Raw genomic sequence first — 18,566 nt, 5'->3', positions numbered from 1 at the left:
GAATTAATGGGGGATTACAAGTTATTCCCCGCTGTTCCCGACATTCTGCAAATGAGAATGTGAGGCGAGTTGCGGGCCAAGCAGGGGGACATATACACAATAAATATCTATTCAGGGGTACGTCTGTCACCCATACCGCACTGTTTGGTTGGCGAGCCTTTTGTTCAGCATAATAGTGTTTTCTTTTACTTAGTATCTTGGCAGCAGATACGCCAGCTAAAACTGACATGGAACTTGGCCCACAGTCTTGGCCTAGAACTGCGCAACAAATTCTTCTCCAGTGGCCTCTCTTCCGACGGCGTGAACAACATGGGTCAGTGTGGCTAGTGACACATATTGTACTGGCCTGTTGTATTTCTTGGTTTTGCGGGTGGTCCATGGATCGTACACAGCAATACAGCTCAGGTAAGTCGATTATCTTTGGCTTGTTTCAGGATGTATGGCTGTTACTTCAGTGAGTGGCCAAACGAATAAAGATATGTGTGCACCAGTCCAATCGTCATTAAAATGCGGTTTCCTTGCTTGGGGTGTCCTGCTGAGATCCTTCGAGAAGTAATGTAATGTAATGTAATGTAATTTATTTCTTATATACCGCTACATCCGTTAGGTTCTAAGCGGTTTACAGAAAATATACATTAAGATTAGAAATAAGAAAGGTACTTGAAAAATTCCCTTACTGTCCCGAAGGCTCACAATCTAACTAAAGTACCTGGAGGGTAATAGAGAAGTGAAAAGTAGAGTTAGAGGAAAAATAAAAATAAAATAAACATTTTAACAAGACAGCATTGATCTAAATACTTTGGAAGGTAGAAGAGAGGAGAGAAAGGAATAGAAGCAGAAGGGGGAGCCGTTGAACAGTAGAATTCTGGAGAAATTTAAATGATAGAAATAGAACAAAACAAAGACAAAAGGCAAAACAATAGATAAGATTAAAGATAAATCATAAGCTGGAAAGAAAAATAAAATAAAACTTTGTCTTCAATCCACGGTTTCAGCGTCAGTGATGAAGTGGAGCAAGTAAGTGGAGAAGTGGCCGGGTTCGATTCTGAGGAGTGTTTCTTCACTGCGGGTGGCCTCCTCATTGCCTGGGGAACACAGGGGATAGAGCTGTTGTGACTCCTGGTCACATGCAGGCTCAGTGCCAATTCCTAGTATGTCGCTCTGTTTTTTTGTTTTCTCAGCAGATATGGCATATCTTTCGGGCAGCTGGCGAGCATATAGCATAGGTCACGATATGCCGACACCAATTTGAACCCAAAGTTCTCACTTTCCCAGTTTGCCTACTGAAGCCGGCTTCACTGCAAGATGGCACTTACAAGGTGAATGCAGGTATCCTCACTTGGCGCCACATGGATTCAGAACCACTCAGGTGGCCACAGCCTGTTGGCTTGATTCCCATCTTGTATTGGTTATGATTTAAGTAATTTTCCAATCTACAAAGTTCTACACAGAAGCCTTCCAGTATAGCCCTCTACCATTGGCAAGAAAGTTTCCTCTTCCCGTTCTTTTTTAAGAAACCAGCCCAAACCTCAGGTTTTGCGGGCTCAACTTATGGTTGTAGAGTGTCATTGCACAATTTGCAGCACCTTTTGAGTTAAGGCAGTTAATTGGAATGCCTGACATCAGAGAAGGGGGCGGGACTGCGGCAGAGAGAAGACAACTCGGACGACCTATGGCAGCTTGCAAAGATCGCTAGAGCCAGCGATCTTCTGCAGGGCAGGCTGCTGAATTTCGGTAAATTGCTGCAGGAAGCCGGACACTAGCGGGGAAGCCATTTCCCGACTGACCCTCTCTACTTGCCCTCTAAAGCAAGAGCGGCAGGCCAGCAAGAGGCAGCGCTGCCGCTCCTGCTTTAGGGACGAGGTTCAGTCATTGAATCGGGAGGCCAATTTTTTGGTGTGGTAAATCGATTCAAATCAATTCACCCAAAGTGAATCGGTGAATTGATTCGAATCGTGCAGCACTAGTAGACACACACTTCCAGTCTTCACCACAGTCAGTACTCTCTCTCTCTCTCTAGTTTCCCAGTTTTACAATATTTTTAATCAAACTAAATGAAATTTTTATCCATTCATCTCTGATTAATCACTGAAATGCGCTTACATTTAGTTCTAGTGAGCCTAGTTTATAGCTCAGCACTGCTTCTCAAAGCTCCATAACACCTTACTTTAAAAACTATTTTTCTTCAAGGATTATTTCATTCAAATAGTGTTAGAAATAAACCTATAAAGGTTTTTATTTTAATTTATTTTTAACCTCTTCTCAAAGCTTCCACATAAATTATAAAGCAGTTTTACTTTTCAGCTTATTTTCTTCACTGAAATAAGTAGTCTTTCACCAGACTACTTTTACTCAGAAATTCACACTGGCAAAAGCTTTTAAAATTACTTAATTTAGATTAGCCCCTTCAGAGCAACCTCAAGGTTTCTTTAGCCATAAATATCAAATAGTGCCAATAACAAATCTCAGGTATTTTCCCCCAAATCTCTCAAAACAGCCACACAAACAAACCCATTAGCAATTACAAGTTTATTACCAATTAAATGTAATTAAATTTCCTATTTTTTACTCAATTTGTTTCAAATATTTACTCTTTTTCTACAGGTAATCCTCAGCAGCCATCCAGCTCGGATGAAAATCTCAACTGTCTCTCAACATTTTCTTAGAATCCCCACTCTCATTCTATGGAACACATTCATACCAGGGCCCTACATACATGCAAGTCTTCAGTAGCTCACCTAGACTCCAGCCAACTTTCCCAGACTCCAGCCAACTTTCCCATCTGCATTTATTTGCCCTTGAACTTTTATTTTCCTAAATAACTTTCTGCAAAGTTTTAAAACACAGTTTCTTATAAGCTGCTTCTGTCTCCTATTCTATACTCTCATGCCCTTTTAACAGCAACAAGCACAAGCAGAGATAATCCAACAGCAACTCCCTCCCCATCCCCGATAGCCAATCAGAGGCTGTAAAATTCACGCCTCTGTCTCGTGCCCCTCTCCGACTGCACATGCACACTAGTTGTGCACATGCATAAGGCCTTTGCGGCTTTTAAAAACATTTTTCAGGACCCTGGCTCTCTACTACTAGGGTTCCGATGCAGCCAAACTTTAGGGCAAAACTCCCAGAAACACAGACACATTCCAGCATGTTCCTGCACTTTCCGCCGCACCCCCACGCCATTTCAAACCCCCTCCTTGGCTACTAAAGCCCTGTTTGGCCCACCTTAATCTTTGGGACCTGGCCGTTACTGGACCAGGGGCTTGCTGACCCTCCAGTGCCAGTTCAGTCCTACACTGATCTTCCCTGCCCTGTTTCCAGACCTGTGGCCTAGTCTTTGGCATGCCATTTGGGCTGTCTCCTCTTCTGCTCATGTTGCGGTCTGCCACGCATGCACCAACGGGTCCTCCTTTTCTCTCCCGGCAGCCGGAGCTTTACTAATATTAATGCCGCTGCTGCTGGGAGACTTCATGCATGCTTGCATTCTGCCCGGGTCCTGCCTGCAAGCCAAGGAAGGATCCTGAAGACGTTCCTGGTCACGCTGAGGCCCCACCATACTTCCAGGTGGATAATATTTTTAACCTGTTTTCACACCCTACTCCTGCCCTGCTATACCCTAGCTGTTTTGGGCTGCTTTTTCAAGGTAAAGGGGCAGAATGTTAAAAAAGTATACCCACTAAGGAGCTTCCTGCCTTGTTCCGTCCCAGTGTTCTTCTGAGATCTATGTGTGCTGTATGGGAGAGTTTGATTGGTAAATTGGGAGGAGATCCCAGGATAACGAGTCCGTGGGAACTCAGCTTTTCTGCAGGGCCGGGATAACCCTACTTTTCATAGTTGGGCAACCCAAGATATTACTCTTGTGGAACACTTGTTGACTCAGGAAGGGAGTTTGAAATCCCTTGCTGCTTTTGATGATCGCTTAGGTGGATGCTGGGGGTGATACTTTTGCCTATTGTCAGGTTAAGCACTATGTTCTTTCTCTTCCTCAGGAGCGAATCGCACAGCCGATGGGAGTACGCCTTCGGGCTTTCTTTGCTGGGGTGGAGCTTTGTTCTACCTTGGTGTCAGTGTTGCATAAAGCCCTTTCTGGATTTGCACGACCTAAAGATGTCTTGCGGATACAGGGGAGTTGGGGTCGGGAACTCTACAGAGACCTTAGCCATTGGGACATTCTGCATGCCTTGCGGGGGGTTCCTCGCTTAATAACGGGATCCCTGTTTCGAGAATACTATGTCAGAGTGATTTACAGAGCCTATTATACTCAGGTCCAATTACATAAAGTGGGAGGCATTGCTTTACCCCTCTGTTTGAAATGTGGTTGGGATCCCAATACTTTTGCTCATTCCGTTTGGGACTGTTGGACCGTACAAACTTTTTGGAAGTCCATAGTCCATTACTTACAGGGCTTATTTTGGGGCCCCATTTCGGGTGCTGTGGAGCACTTGGTTTTAGGTCTACCTGGGGCTTTCCGCGGCCTCCCTAAGGGGGGTCCCCTATGGTGTAGTAAGGTGTATCTTCTTGCTTGCAAATGCATTTTGCAGTCCTGGACTGTTTCTGAGCCTCCCTCCTATTGGACTTGGAGATCCTTGGTACATAATTGGCTGCCTGGGGGGCCCGAGAGGCGATTGGTCATCCTCATCGATGACACAATTACCTGCTGACTTGGGGAGTCTATCTGGATTCGTAGCCTCCTTTTGAATCCTCTTGCCTAACTTTGCTAGTGTTCCACGCACTTGCTCCCCTTTCCTTACGTGTTTACCTTACTTGTTTCTTCAATTTCTACACAAATTGTAACTTTTTCCCATCTCTTCCCTATGTTTCTAGTCTTGTTAAATTTGTCAATAGTCTTTAGTCTTATTTACTGTATTATCCCCCTTATATTGTAATTTTACCAGCATGTACATCGCTTAGAATTTAGATTAAGCGATTAATCAAATTATTATTAAACTTGATTAAACTTGCTCTCTCTCTTTTTTTATTTTTGGGGTAGGGGATCCCCCCTGATATAGCCCAAGGGCTACAAAAGTACAGGCCTTTGGATCTGGGAGACCTTTTGGTTGTCTTTTGTATAATTTCTGGAGGGGGACCCCCGGGGGGGGGGGAAGTTGTTTTGGGAGTTCTTGGGGGCTGGGTAGGGTGGGGGTGTTGGGGGGATAGGTTTGCTCCATTGGGTGTTTCTGAAAATTGTGTATTGTTGGATGATGATTCCTTTGCTCTTGTTGTATCTTTTTTTTTTAATCTTTTTCATTTTTCACATTCGCAATAAAACAGATTTGAACATAAAAATAATTTAACAGTACAGAAACAAAAGGGGAAGAGAGGGAGAAATACAATCTATGGAAAGGAAATCTGGGGAGGTGGGAAAATGAAAATAAATAAATAAATAAAAAAAGAATACTGCAAATCAAAGTCCTGCTGAGTCCTAACGACCGTAAACATCTTTAAATAGAAATGTTTTTAATTCGATCTAAAGGGTCCTTTTACTATGGTGTGCAAACCAATTTAGTGCGCACTAATCGATTTAGTGCGTGCTAAAGATTAGCGCACGCTACATGCTAAGGCGCCCATAGAATATAATGGGTGCCTTAGCATTTAGCATGCGCTAATCTTTAGCGCGCTAAATCGGTTAGCATGCCTTAGTAAAAAGACCCCTAAATTTTGAAAAATAATCTTGCTGTCTGAGGTGACTAGGCTGAATTGATTGAATCGATTTGTTAAAAAAAAAAATTGACTCACCAATTCAGTTCTGCTCTTGGGCTTTTCCTCTGCTGGAGTCCTTCCTTCTCATGTAACTTCCTGTTTCCTTACATTAAAAGGAAGGACTCCGGTAGAGGGAAAGTCCAAGAACAGGCATGTGTGGATTGGCGGCCAGTGCTGAGAATTTCTTTGAGAAGTGAACTTGAAGGTATGGGTAGTAGAGTGGGGTCTGCTGTGCTGCTTCTGGGGGGGGAGGCACTGCCACCACTGCTGATGTAGGACCCGGGGGGGGCAGCTGGAAGCTGGAGGGAAGGGAGAAATGAAGCACGGCACATCACAAATACAGCAAAAACAAAAACAGTGCTTAACTTCAAAATTGCCAACTCCAGTTTTTTTTTTCCAAGCAACTGCTCTGCATTAGAGCAATCTTCATTATAAAAATCTACTGCAGTGCTTCACCATGTATAATAAACTTGTTCCATTTTGCTATTCAAAAAAAGAAAACAAAGCAACCTTGTTTATTCATAGAAAATAGTCCAATCAAAAATAGTTCCTTCAAAAGTGGCACTAACCAATCAGGATCCTCGTCTCCAAATTATAGAATAGTATATCCAATCAAACCTATATAAAGCAGTGATAACCATTTCATGTGTTCCTTCAAACCATATGGATGCAGAGATTGCAGCATTTATATCCAATATTGTTCATGATCTCCTCTCAAAATGCAAAATGGCAGTTCTTCATAGGCTTGGATGCCATGTTGCCATTTTTGAGTTAAGAATTAGAGTATGGGGGGGTTTTTCCTCACACAGTGAAACATTGCAATAGTTTTGGACTGTGATGAATTGTTTTCCAATATGATTCTGGATTGCTGTTTTTTAATACTGAAGATTTTCCTGATGCAGCGCAGTTGCTCAAAACATGATCATGTCAGCATTTTTGAAATATTAGTTTTGTTATATTATTAGTGATCTCTTTTGCTACATTATAGTGGTTTCTGTACACACATTTTTTGATGTAAGGACTGATAATTATAATGTTGCAGCATTGGATGACTGAATACCTGCTTCAAGAATGATGGTTCATAAATCCAAGATTTAGAGATATATAAGTAAGAGAAATGTTAGTTGATATGAGATGTATATTAATGATATTTTATGGAAAAATTATGTTCTTACTGTTAATTTTCTTTCCTTTAGATGCAGCAGATGAATCCAGAGACCAATGGGATAGCCCACATCTACCAGCAGGTGGAAATAGAGAAACTTATTAACAGGTGGTCCTATTGGCTGGGACTCCTCCTGCATCTCCAGTATAGCTCCTTGCCAAAGCATTTGTAACCATCAACAGGTATAGCATGTAAACATGTAAAAAAACTTATTTCCCATAACCAATGTAAAAAGGTAATAATACACAATACAACCGACAATAATAACAAATCGTGAAAGTCGCAAAAGAAAAAACCAACAGTCAAAATCCAGAAAAGGGTGGGGCTCTGGATTCACCTGCTGCGTCTAAAGGAAAGAAAATTAACAGGTAAGAACATAATTTTTCCTTCCTTAGCAACAGCAGCAGATGAATCCAGAGACCAATGGGATGTAGCAAAGCAATCCTCAATCTGGGTGGGAAGCAAACGCCGCCTCCGCAACAACCAAAGCACTAAATGAATCCTCCGCAGGCGCCCCCTGAGATAAAGCACTCTCGGAAGACCAAGTAGCCGCATGACACCTCCAAGGAAAAAAACCTCTGGACTGAGTCCAAGTAGCTGCCATTGCTCTGGCTGAAGGGACATGAAATTCTTCCACCAACCGCTTTCCTGCCGTCAAGTAAGCGGAAAGAAGGTCTCCCCCCCAGTGAGCAAGGAAGGCTGGGGACGCTACCCTACGTAAGTCGCGTCCCCTGAAGAATACAAAGAGGTGAACCAAACGACCAAAAGACGTTAGAAGCCTACAGAGTGCAGAGAATGCTACGCACCTTCAAAAAACCGCAGCGAAGAAAAAACTCGCCTCTCCAGTCATCCTCCCAGGAAAAAGGAAGAAAAAGTGAGAGCGGCATCAAAGAAAGGATGACATCACCTTAGAAAGAAATTGAGGTACCGCCCGAACCGACACCTCAGAATTTGCAAATCAGAAAAAAGAATCCCTGCCTTACAAGGCCAGCAACTCAGAAAACCGTCGAACGGAAGCCATGACCACAAGGAACACCGTGTTGAACGGCACAGCCTTTTAGAGTCTCAAAAGACAAGGTTGAAACGAATCCGGCATGCAACCGCAAAGAAGTACCCTAAGACTGGACTCTGGACAGGGTTTCCGAAGAGGTGCATGAAGATCATGTACTCCGTGGAGGAACAGAACAACACGAAGCTGAAAAGTAAGCGAAGAGCAAGATACCCAGCCATGGAAAACTTGAAGATTGTCACTTGAATATGAAGGGAAATGAACGCCAAGCCCCTGGCAATACGCTTGCGCCAAAAAAGAAAGAATATAAAATATAGAACTCAGGAAGGGTGCCAACGTTGAGAAGAAGCCAAGAAAGGAAAAGCCTCCAAAAGGCAGCAGAAGCCACCAGGAGAATACCTCAGCATCGCCTGGAGAAGCGAAGAAAAAACCTGCTTTGCATAACCTATACAAGGCAGCTATGACTGTGCAAAAACCAGGCCGTAACATCAAGGTAGGACAAATATCTATGTGGTCGAACTCTAGGAGAATAAATCCGGAGATACCAGGAATTGCAACAGGTCGGCCGTCGAAAGACCCATCAGATCTGCATAGCAAGGAGGGCACAGCCAAGCCAGAACCCCTCCAAGTACTGAGCCCTGAAAGCGAGCTTGAGATGGCAAATCCATCCAATTATTAGCCAGGGGAAAACATCAGAAAAGAGAAACCAGAGACGAGAAAGAAGCAAAGCTGCTACCCCCTCTGACTGCCAGTCCCCGCGTCTGTTGAAGAAGCTAGAAAGCCCTGCATTCTGAGACGAGGCCAGGAGGTCTAGTTCCAGGAGATCGCCCCTGTATATAAAGAGTTTGAACGCCTTAGCAAATCGCTCTCAATATCCAGGATGGAGAAGATGCTACTACAACCACTATGTAAGCTTGCGAAAATGGTGAAAGGCGCACCAAGCGCTGCATTGGCCAATCAACTAGAGACGGTCCATGCTCAGATATGGAGGTGAGAAAGTCTATCGAAACCCACTTCCTGTCCTGCAAAAATATGCTGGACAGAAGAGTAAGAGGAGATTCCCCCCACCGAAGTACAACATGACGGCACTCACCAACTGATTACATCACATATTATCCCGGGGGTAGAGAAATACCACCGATATAACACTGTCCAAAAAGACCTGTAACATTATTCCAGAAGAACGGTCTGAAACTCCAGGAACGGCAGCCGGACTGTGCTGCAGTCCAGAAGAAAGAACGAGTACCGACTCTTTGCGCTGAGGACTGAAGGCACTGAGCCCCCCATCCCGACAGCCTGTGACATTAGGCGACTGCGAGCCAGTCCGGCAAAGACCGAGACAGGCCTTTGACAGAGCAACCTAGCTGAGTCACCAAAGGAGAGGGAGCAATGCATGAGGAGCCGACTAGATACTACAAGTGGAGCCTCGAGATACAGGAAACAACCGGAACAAAAAACAACTGCATTAGTGTTCTCAAGGGAAAGCGAGCCGAAGTGCCCAGTTGAGTCACCAGCATAGATGTCAGAACCTGCACAGAATCCCATACTCCAGTTCCAGGAGACCGAAGAAGGTAAAACTGAGACCGCAACCTGTCGCCCCTACGGGAGCAACAGCCCCTGATATCCCAAAATATAGCATAGGAGAAGAGAGCCCAACAGAAATCTGAAGAATCACATCCAAAGAATAGACGAAAAGAAGTTCAAATAACAGAAATCACCCATTTGTGACCGACCCGTTGATCCGGCCATGCCAAGGGTGGCACAGCAAATACCCCGGTGACGGGATGGACATATGGGAAAGGTAAGTAGACATGTATGAGACCGAGTGCTGACAAAAACTCCCACCAAGGCTCCGCAGCAACGATCGATTTCAATTTTTTTTTTTTTTTTTTTTTAAATATTCAGAAAAGTTTAACTTTGAGAAACTAATTGACCCATAGGAGATTCAGTCCTTGACTGACCGACCCCCCGTTACGGTCAACACGAAGAAAACCGAATAACTTCCTTTGCACCCATGTTCCGGAGGAACTGGAACTACTGTCTCTTAGTACCAGGAAGCCCTGAATGGGACCTTGCACCCACATCACCATTGGCAGCTCAATATACAGCGAGCTCAAAATACAGCAAGTCTGAGAAAGAATCAGGAAAGGGAGAAGAGGAATCCCCCTCCGTCAGAAAACCTAAGGAGGTATCAGACCCCTCGCGAACTACACACGGTAGGCTGGGGAACAGGCTGGATGAGAGTTGCAAATCCTGGAGGAAAGAAAGTAACTGTCCTGAGAAAATTCTAGCATAGCGGTGTAAGAAAGAAGAGGAGAAGAAGCAAACGGCTAACCTGGACCCCATCGAATGGAATTCCAAAAACAGGGTCGTGACAGCTAGGAGTGGACCCAACACCACATAAGCTTCTCTCCAACACCAACTGCTCCAACAAGAAAGACATCCTAAGGGAAAAGCAGAAATTGAGAATAGTGCCCCTTAGCAAAGTACATGTACCTGGCAGCCAGAAAGAGAAAACACCCTGTCCAAAGAGAAATTGCAGAGATGATGCAAACTGACAAACAGCCCTGTCTTCCCCTTCAGAGAGCCGCCCAGTACATGGCTACAAGGGAAGGAACCCATGCATAACAATGCGAAGAGGGAAAAATAGGGGAGCTGCTTAACATATGTCAGGAGAAGACGATAGCCGCACGAGGCTCCTGAGTATCCTCAAAAAACAGAGGACCCTGCATTGCCCTAGACACAAACAAAACCAAGTTCTGCCCGCGGGAAAAGTCAAGGTGACACCAGGCAACCCCACACTACCAGTAGAGTGCAGCCCCAACAGGCAACCTAGCACTCAAGGACAAGGAAACATGTCAATAGCGCCTCCCAATACCAGCAGCACGGCCCCAAGGCGCAAATAAAAGGAAATAGACAAAAGTCATAATTCTCACCATACCGGGACCCCGGGAGGTAGGAGCAGAGATCCGAACCAAGACCCGGGTATCCCTCCCCCGCCGCTGACCGTCACCAGCAGCAATGCGCCTTCTGCTGACCCAGTGTCGGAACAAGCCGCAACCGAGGAGCCAAGCGTATAATGCTCTCCCTCTCCAGCGCCCTCCGGCAAGGCAGGATGACTCCCATGCCCCAAATAATCACCTTGGAAGTGAATCCAACCGCCGCGTGAACAGCAACTGCAGCTGCAACCCACCAACGCAGCTAGAACAAGAACCGGGAGACCGGGAGAGGCGCAGAGATAAGGCCGCAGCTGAAACAGGCTCTAAGAACGCCGTGGCGCCGCTGCCAGCGTCGGAGCACAAGCGCTCGCAGAAAGGCACTGGCTCCACAGCCGTGGCACTCACTGTGCACAGGACAGCCCCAGTGAACAGGCCGCAAAAGCTAGGACTCTCCCACCCATGCACGAGAACAAGCTCGCGCCTCCCGCGCGCGGGAAGGCACCGTTTTGAACAACCGTGCCCAACACACAAAACAGGAGCCCTGTACTTAAACATCCACACATTTAAAATTATAAACTTCCCATGCTGCACATTTTTCACTGCCCAACAAAGCTTAGCTGTTGAGAAATAAATTATCTATTTGGAAAGGCACGCAACCACACGGCTGCAGGTACTTCAGAACAAGCATAAGACCAATAACAAAACCCGTAGTTCTAACCGCAAAATAAAGCTCACAGTTCCAACACCACTAGAAATGTAACCCGCAGATGCAATGCAAAAAAGGAATACTCACAACCTGGCTGACAGGGCTGGCAGACGCCGGTAGACACTGGTTGAGCACCCCTGATAAGGCATAAGCACAAATAGTAAATGGTCTCTTTTTTTTTAAGGGAAAGAAGAAAAATAAAATAGAGACTCAGTTAACCCCTCTATCACTGGAGGGAGGGTGAGGCAGGGACCTGGGGGGGGGCCAGGTGTAACCCCTAAAGCCGGCACTGTTCAGCCGGACACCCCTGTCTCACTGAAGAGAAACCTCAACAGGAGAAAATAAAGTTCCAGTTACAGCCAGAATCCAGGAGCTAGATGAATAGCGACCATAACCTGCTGGGAGATAGAGAATTGGAGAAGCAGGAGGAGGCCCAGCTAATAGGACCACCTGTTAATCAGTTTCTCTATCTCCGCCTGCTGGTAGATGTGGGCTATCCCATTGGTCTCTGGATTCATCTGCTGCTGTTGCTAAGGCAAAAGGCAATATAGGTGCATGTGACCCAATAGTGCACATATTCACTGCTGGCCATCGTGGGGTGGGGGTGGGGGTGGGGGGAAGGAGAGAAGGGAAGAGAGGGTGATGGCCACACTGGGTGGAGAGGGGCTGGAGGTAAGGGAGATAGACACTGGACTGGGGGATGGAGGTGAAAGGAGAGGGTGCTGGACCCTTTAGGGGTGTTGACCCTGGGGGGGGGGGGTGCTGGACCTGCAGAAATGAGACGAAAGAAGAGAGGATGCAGAGATGGATGGTGAACACAGAGAAAGAAGAAAATGTCAAAGGGGTTGAGACTTTTGAAAGCGAGTTAACAAGACAAACAGAAACCAGAACCTGGGACCAACATGATTTGAATAATAAAATGACCAAACAACAAAAAGGTAGAAAAAATGTCACTTCTGCGTTTTTATCGCCAGCACTCATAGAATTCCTAAGAGCGTCAGAACTTTTACCACCATGGCCGGCAATAAAAACACTAATGAGGCTTCATAACAGGGAGGGGGGCGGTATTTTCTATTTTGTGATTACAATTCATCAGATATGAAATGTATATCCTGCCAGAGGTGGTGTTAGAACGAGCACAAGCATTTGTTTTGTTTACACTTGACAGCGCTGGCATGGGGTTGGAAAGGGCAAAAGGAGTGGGGTGGGTGAACAGGCTACAAAATAAATCCGCCAGCTAATTTTAAAGCTATGTCATAGAAAAAGAATTGATTCGTATTGAATCAAAAATCTGATCCAATTGGCAAAATCGAATATCAAATGAAATAATTTTTTCCTGAATCAGACAGCTCTATTCCCTACTTGTTTCCTTCAAGTTGTTTTGCCTGAAGCGGTTTGGCCTTTCGAATTTGCTAAAGCACAGGGAGTAACAAACTACCCTGAACAGAAGGTCCATGCCTCTTTGTTAAAGTCAACAGCCAGGGCTAATCCTGAAGATGTTGCCTAATGATCAGAACTCCTCCAAGCCACTTCCCTAACCCAAATAAAGCTTTTGATTATTCCTCTTTATGTAACTACAGCTTGTGACATTCTCCCAGCAATTACACAAGACAGCTGCAATCCTGACCTATCCAACCACTTTGACCTAGAATTACTTAGGTGTACATTTTGCTTGTTTTTCAAGATCAAATTCAGGTTGTCTTAAAACAGGGTTTTGCACAAACTGTGTCAGAAATGTATTTATTTATTGGGATTTATTAACCATCTTTATGAAGAGATTTACCCAAGGGGTTGTACAGCAAATACAGTTCAACATAAAACTTACAATTTTGTTAACAGCATAACAATAGTAAAAACACCAAATATAAAACATAAATATGGAATGAGGTAAACTTAAAATCAGTAAATTTAAATTTAATTGACTACCATGAAACACTTCCAAAAATATACTTATTTAACAGCACTGAAATTCAAATAGCTGAGATATCCTATATAATAAAACCCTAAGCGCGCATGTGCACTTAGGGTTTCATGTTCCCTGCCGCCGTGTTTTCTGATCCCTGGCCAAATTCTATTTTAGAACATGGCGGCAGGGAACACTCTGGCCACTCCCCTCCTCCCGCTCTCACTCACCAACTCTCTCTGCCTGTGTCCTGGCTGCCCCGATTGCCCTCCGTGGCCGTATTCGGTAGCTTGATGCGGTGCGGAGCGGCGCTGGCGGCGGCTGCCGGGAGGAGGACTTCGAGCTGCTGAAGGCTCTCCCCAAAGCGCAGCAGAGGGTCGGGTGCTATTTCCTTGAGGATCGCGGCCGGCTGTACCTCAGTAGAACGTTTCCTCTGATGTACGTGATCGCGTCAGAGGGAACGTGCTACTGAAGTGCAGAGTGGCCTGCGAGGTTCGCAAAAGCCGGCCGCGATGTTCACAAGGCTACATGCTGGACCAGGGGAGCAGATAAGGGGTGCTGCTGACCGGAGGAGCAGGGAAAAGGGACCGGGGGAGCAGGGAAGAGGTGCTGTTGGACTGGGGGGGAAGATAAAAATGGGTTTGGAGCTGGGGCTGAAAATAGGGGACATGTGAGGGAAGGAGGCTTTACTAGTACCCATTAATGTAACGGGCTTAAACACTAGTAATACACCATAATACTCCTGAGAAGAATTTCTGGTGGGTATCAAAACATACAATTTCTTTTGGTGAGATAGTAATGCTCCTTGAGAGGACCTCAGAGGTGAAGGCGTGTCAAGGAATAATATGTTCTTTAACCCCCCCTCCCCCTTTTATTAAGCTGTGGTAGAGGGTTTTACCGCAGGTCAGCAAGATAAATGCTCCAACACTCATAGGAATTAAATGAGTGTCGCAGAGAAGTTGCCTCTTAAAAGGTAACCAGCTTAAGGTTTCCTTCGAGGACAAATCCACAACATCCTCTGCACCGAAACTGAATAAGTAGACAGTTTGCCAAAGACTTTAAACATGTCGTACAGGGCATCTGCTATGTAGTGCACCACTGAGATCATGACGGCAAGATCCCAGATCACAATAGTGTCCAGATCGTAGTGGAGCTTAGAATGTCAGGCCCTGGCCACAAAGGAGGAGGCCGTCGCTGCCTACAGCCCAGCAGCCGCTGAATCAAAGATGTGCTTGAGGATAAAATCCATTCTGCAGTCCTGAACATCCTTCAGCATCACTGGGGAAAGATGTGCGTTTAGTAACCTGTGACATAAAGAAATCAACTTTTGGAGACACAAAATGCCAAATAGAGCCAAGCCATGGCTTTGGCACATTTCAAGGGGCCCTCAGACACCTTCCAAATGTCCCTGAGCATCTTAACTATGGCTGGATGATCCGGAAAAGAGGCTGCTTGTGGTCTCTCATTACTCATAAGAGAGCATTCCTTTGTGACTGACAGAGCAACTCGGAAATCAAATCAGTCAGATGAGCGGGTTTAAAAAAAATCTCTGCACCGTAAGATCCTCAACCACATCTGGATGTCCACTCTGATCCTGATCTTGGAGATCCGTGAGGGTTGCAACATCCCCCGCGGTGGTAGTGCCAGCATGTGTAAGGGCATGGTCAGGGTATCCTGATCGACCAAGGCAACTGCCAGCACACTAGCTGTAGCCACCATGGGAGAGCCAGGCATAATCCCTGCATCTTGGGAAGGAGAGGTCCCCCCAGCAGTTGAGAATGCTTGCCAAATAAGCCTGATACAGCATGTTAATAAATTCAGGGGGAACCCATCATCTGTGGCAGGAGCCACCGCCTGTGGACTCTTCTTAGCATGCTTGGAGGATATATGAGGTTTGGCCAATGAATTGTAGCTGCGCTTAGCAGGAGTGTCAACTGTGCCATCATCGTACCCAAAGTCGACTTTTTTGGATACCCCCAGCCAGAATCAGAAGCAGGACGCCCTTCAGAAGTCGAAGGTATTTAGGAAACTGAAATTTCACCCCCTCTCACGTGGAACATGGCTGCTCTCTGGCTTTGCTCCCTGGCTTTGCTTTGAATGGCACGACGTTATTAAGATTGAACAGCTCACACAATACGAGATAAGTGCTGTGGATTTTAAATTTGAAAAGAAGTCTGTTGGTGTTTATAAGTTGAGGGTGATCTCGATAAATTTATTAATGAAACAATAATACTTAAAGATTAGTCAAAAGAAGTTTCTAAAATTGAAAAAAATATGAAAAAAAGTAATATTATCAATATTATCAGAGGGTTTTTGCCGATGACTATATTGAGGAGTGAAAAAGATACTGAAATATGCTAAAGTGGCACATTTTGTGTATTGCTCCTAGCTCTGAGGCTTTTCTCCCTATGAACAAGAGTGGTTTATATGATATGACAAGTATTGAATGACCCTTCAACTATTAAGCGGGATTGATTGTTCTTTAATGTTGTAATTTGGTCAGACAATTTTTGTTTATCGCTCTCTGGATAGCCATCCACCACAAATAAGGCATGAATCCACAACATCCAGCCCTGGGTAGTCCATTTGAGCGTTTTTCTTGTGAAAACTACGCTTATTGAGGCTAAAAATTACTTTAAATCAAAATTAGGAAAATCCAAGAATAAAACAGCCAGGGTAAAGCCCAGGGTCCCCTAAAAATCAGCTATTTTAGGATTTTAGGGGTGCGGGTTCCAGGGGAACACTCCCAAACATTCTAAAACTCCCTTTTTGAGACCCTCCTAAAATCAATGATTTAGGTTGTCGGACCAGTACTCACTGTGCCATGAGGTGCTGTGTACTGCTGCAATGAAAGCTGAAACAGCTCACAAAGGGATCCTCTGCCTCTACAAATATGTCGACTGGACTGCTGATCTTCTGACTGCTCCCCTCAGCCCACCAACAGCTGGCGACCTCTGCCACCCTCAGATACACTGTGCATGTTACCTGGCGAAGGAACACAGTCAGCACTGATCCTGGGAACACTTCCTCGGAGCCACGCAGCCTTCACTCAGAAACACTAGAGGATGAACCTGGGGTGAGCAAGCACCCAAGGGAACAGTCCCTAAGTCCTGAACCAATATGCAGACTGTCCAGAGGGGCACTGACAGGCAGCCAACCCCCTGGAAATAGACTTTACATAAAGTCTGTGATACCCCTCAACCAGAGCTGTCTCCGCGAGGAACCTCTGCAGCACAAAGGCGGAATTCACAAACAAAAATACTGAAGGTAAAGAAAAATAAACATGAGCAGAAAAGACAAGCTCTTGCAGTCTGACTTATAGGAAAAATACCTGGATTCCTGGAGGGCAGTTCTGAGGTAAGAGAGGAGGGGCTCAAGACTGTATAATGAGGCTCCCTACAAGCTGTCTGGCAATCACAGGAAAATAACCCACTAGTTCAGGAATAGAGCATGATTGTACAAGAACAAATTATATATATATATATATATATATATTTATTCTTTATTTCCATAATTTGTTACATAGATATTACATAATATAAGTACATCACAATAGTGCTTAAAGAAATATACTAAAACAGAAAAACATTACTACTGATCTAGTCCACATCATTGGGGCTGTCTTGCACCTTAGCATAAGAAAGAAACAAAATTTTTCAGGAAATTATACATAACATTATCGCAACAAGCAAAAAAATGACCCTAACTATTATATATCACACTTTATCATCAACCTCAAAATTAGTCTCTGAAATTTTCTCAAGTAAAGGTTTATCTTTAATGAAATTCTAATTGAGATGGATCCACAAATATATATTTATCATTTCCATAAGATACATTTACATGGATATTTAAGAAAGAAAGAAGCTCCTATTGCCAAAACCTTAGACTTAAGTTGTAGGAACTGTTTCCATCCAAATTGCATCTGTCTGGCAACATTAGGAAAAAAACAAATAAAATATTTTTTCACTCAGTGTGTACTTAAGCTCTGGAATTCTTTGCCGTAAAACGTGGTAAAACAGTATAGCTGGATTTTTAAAAGGTTTGGACAAATTCCTAGAGGAAAAGACCATAAACTTATTAACACAGACCTGGGGAAAGCCACTACTTGTCCCTGGATATAAGCAGCATGAAAACTACCTTTGGGATCCTGCCAGGTACCATACTTGTAACCTGGGCTAGCCATTGTTGGGAATAGGATACTGGGCTACATGGTCCTTAGGTCTGACCCAGCTTGACAATATCCACATTAGATGGAGAAAATTGAGAAAAGATGGAAAATGAGGATGAAGAAGAAAAAGTCTGGATGCAGGGAGGCAGGACCAGATTAAAGGGCCTGAAAACATCAGGGGGGGGGGGGCAACCAGTGTTAGGGGAAGGCAAACAGGCTGTCCGGGCATCTCTTTCCCTTCCCCTTCCAGGGCTGGTGTTAGGTGGTGTGAGGTGATATAAGCTTCCCTCCCTTCGACTCCTTCACTGCCCTCTCTCCCACCGCTGCCTGTAAGCAAATTGAACCCATGCCGTGGGGCTCCTCTAATACTGTGCGTGTCTGCTTCCCTTCTCCTCTGAAACAGGAAGTTAAGTCATGAGGGGGAGGGAGGAGAAGGGAACTAGACACGCACAGTTTTGGAGCAGCCGCAGCATGGGTTCAATTTGGTTACAGGCTGCGGCAGGAGAGAGGGCAGTAAGGGAGTCGAAGGGAAGGAAGTTTACATCATCTCACCACACAGTCGGGGGCCCCCTGGCGTTTGTTGCCCCCTAATGCCGGCCCTGGAAGGGGAAGGGGAAGAGATGCCCAGACAGCCTGTTTGCCTTCCTCTAACGCTGGTATGCCCCCCTGATGTTTTCGGGCAGGCAGTTGGGAGCCCAGGAGGAAGAAAATAATTTGTGCACTGCTGACATTTGTGTGAGACAGAGAGAGAGGGGTAGAGATATGCTGCTGCACCCAATTGGGGAGAGAGAGGGAAGGAGGGAGAAGTAAGACCAGGGAAGGGAGAGGAGGGGAAGAAAGATGCCAAGACCATGGAAGGGAGGGAAAGGAGATACCAGACTAGGGTAAAGGAAGAAGGGAGGAAGAGAAAAGAAGGAGAGGAGAAGCCAGATAATGGAGGGAGAGATAGAAGAGAAGGAGAGGAGAGAGATGC

At 45.1% G+C, this 18,566-nt stretch overlaps 1 protein-coding gene across 3 annotated transcripts in view; it reads right to left on the bottom strand.

The window, feature by feature from the left end:
* The window catches only part of LOC117358039 (glycoprotein-N-acetylgalactosamine 3-beta-galactosyltransferase 1-B-like), a 93,814-nt gene that overhangs the window by 69,117 nt on the left and 6,131 nt on the right, over positions 1-18,566 (bottom strand). The window contains exon 1 of one of the 3 annotated variants that reach the window (XM_033939457.1): positions 16,241-16,351. The exons of the other annotated variants lie outside the window; for them this stretch is intronic. The gene's annotated coding sequence lies outside the window, so the exon portion shown is untranslated. Of the gene's footprint in view, positions 1-16,240; positions 16,352-18,566 lie in introns of those variants that run through there. 3 annotated transcript variants of the gene reach the window in all.

Source organism: Geotrypetes seraphini, chromosome 3 (genome assembly GCF_902459505.1).
Source record: "Geotrypetes seraphini chromosome 3, aGeoSer1.1, whole genome shotgun sequence".
NCBI lineage: Eukaryota > Metazoa > Chordata > Amphibia > Gymnophiona > Dermophiidae > Geotrypetes > Geotrypetes seraphini.
Note: the sequence above shows the minus strand (reverse complement) of the source record. Positions and strands in the feature narration are given on the sequence as shown.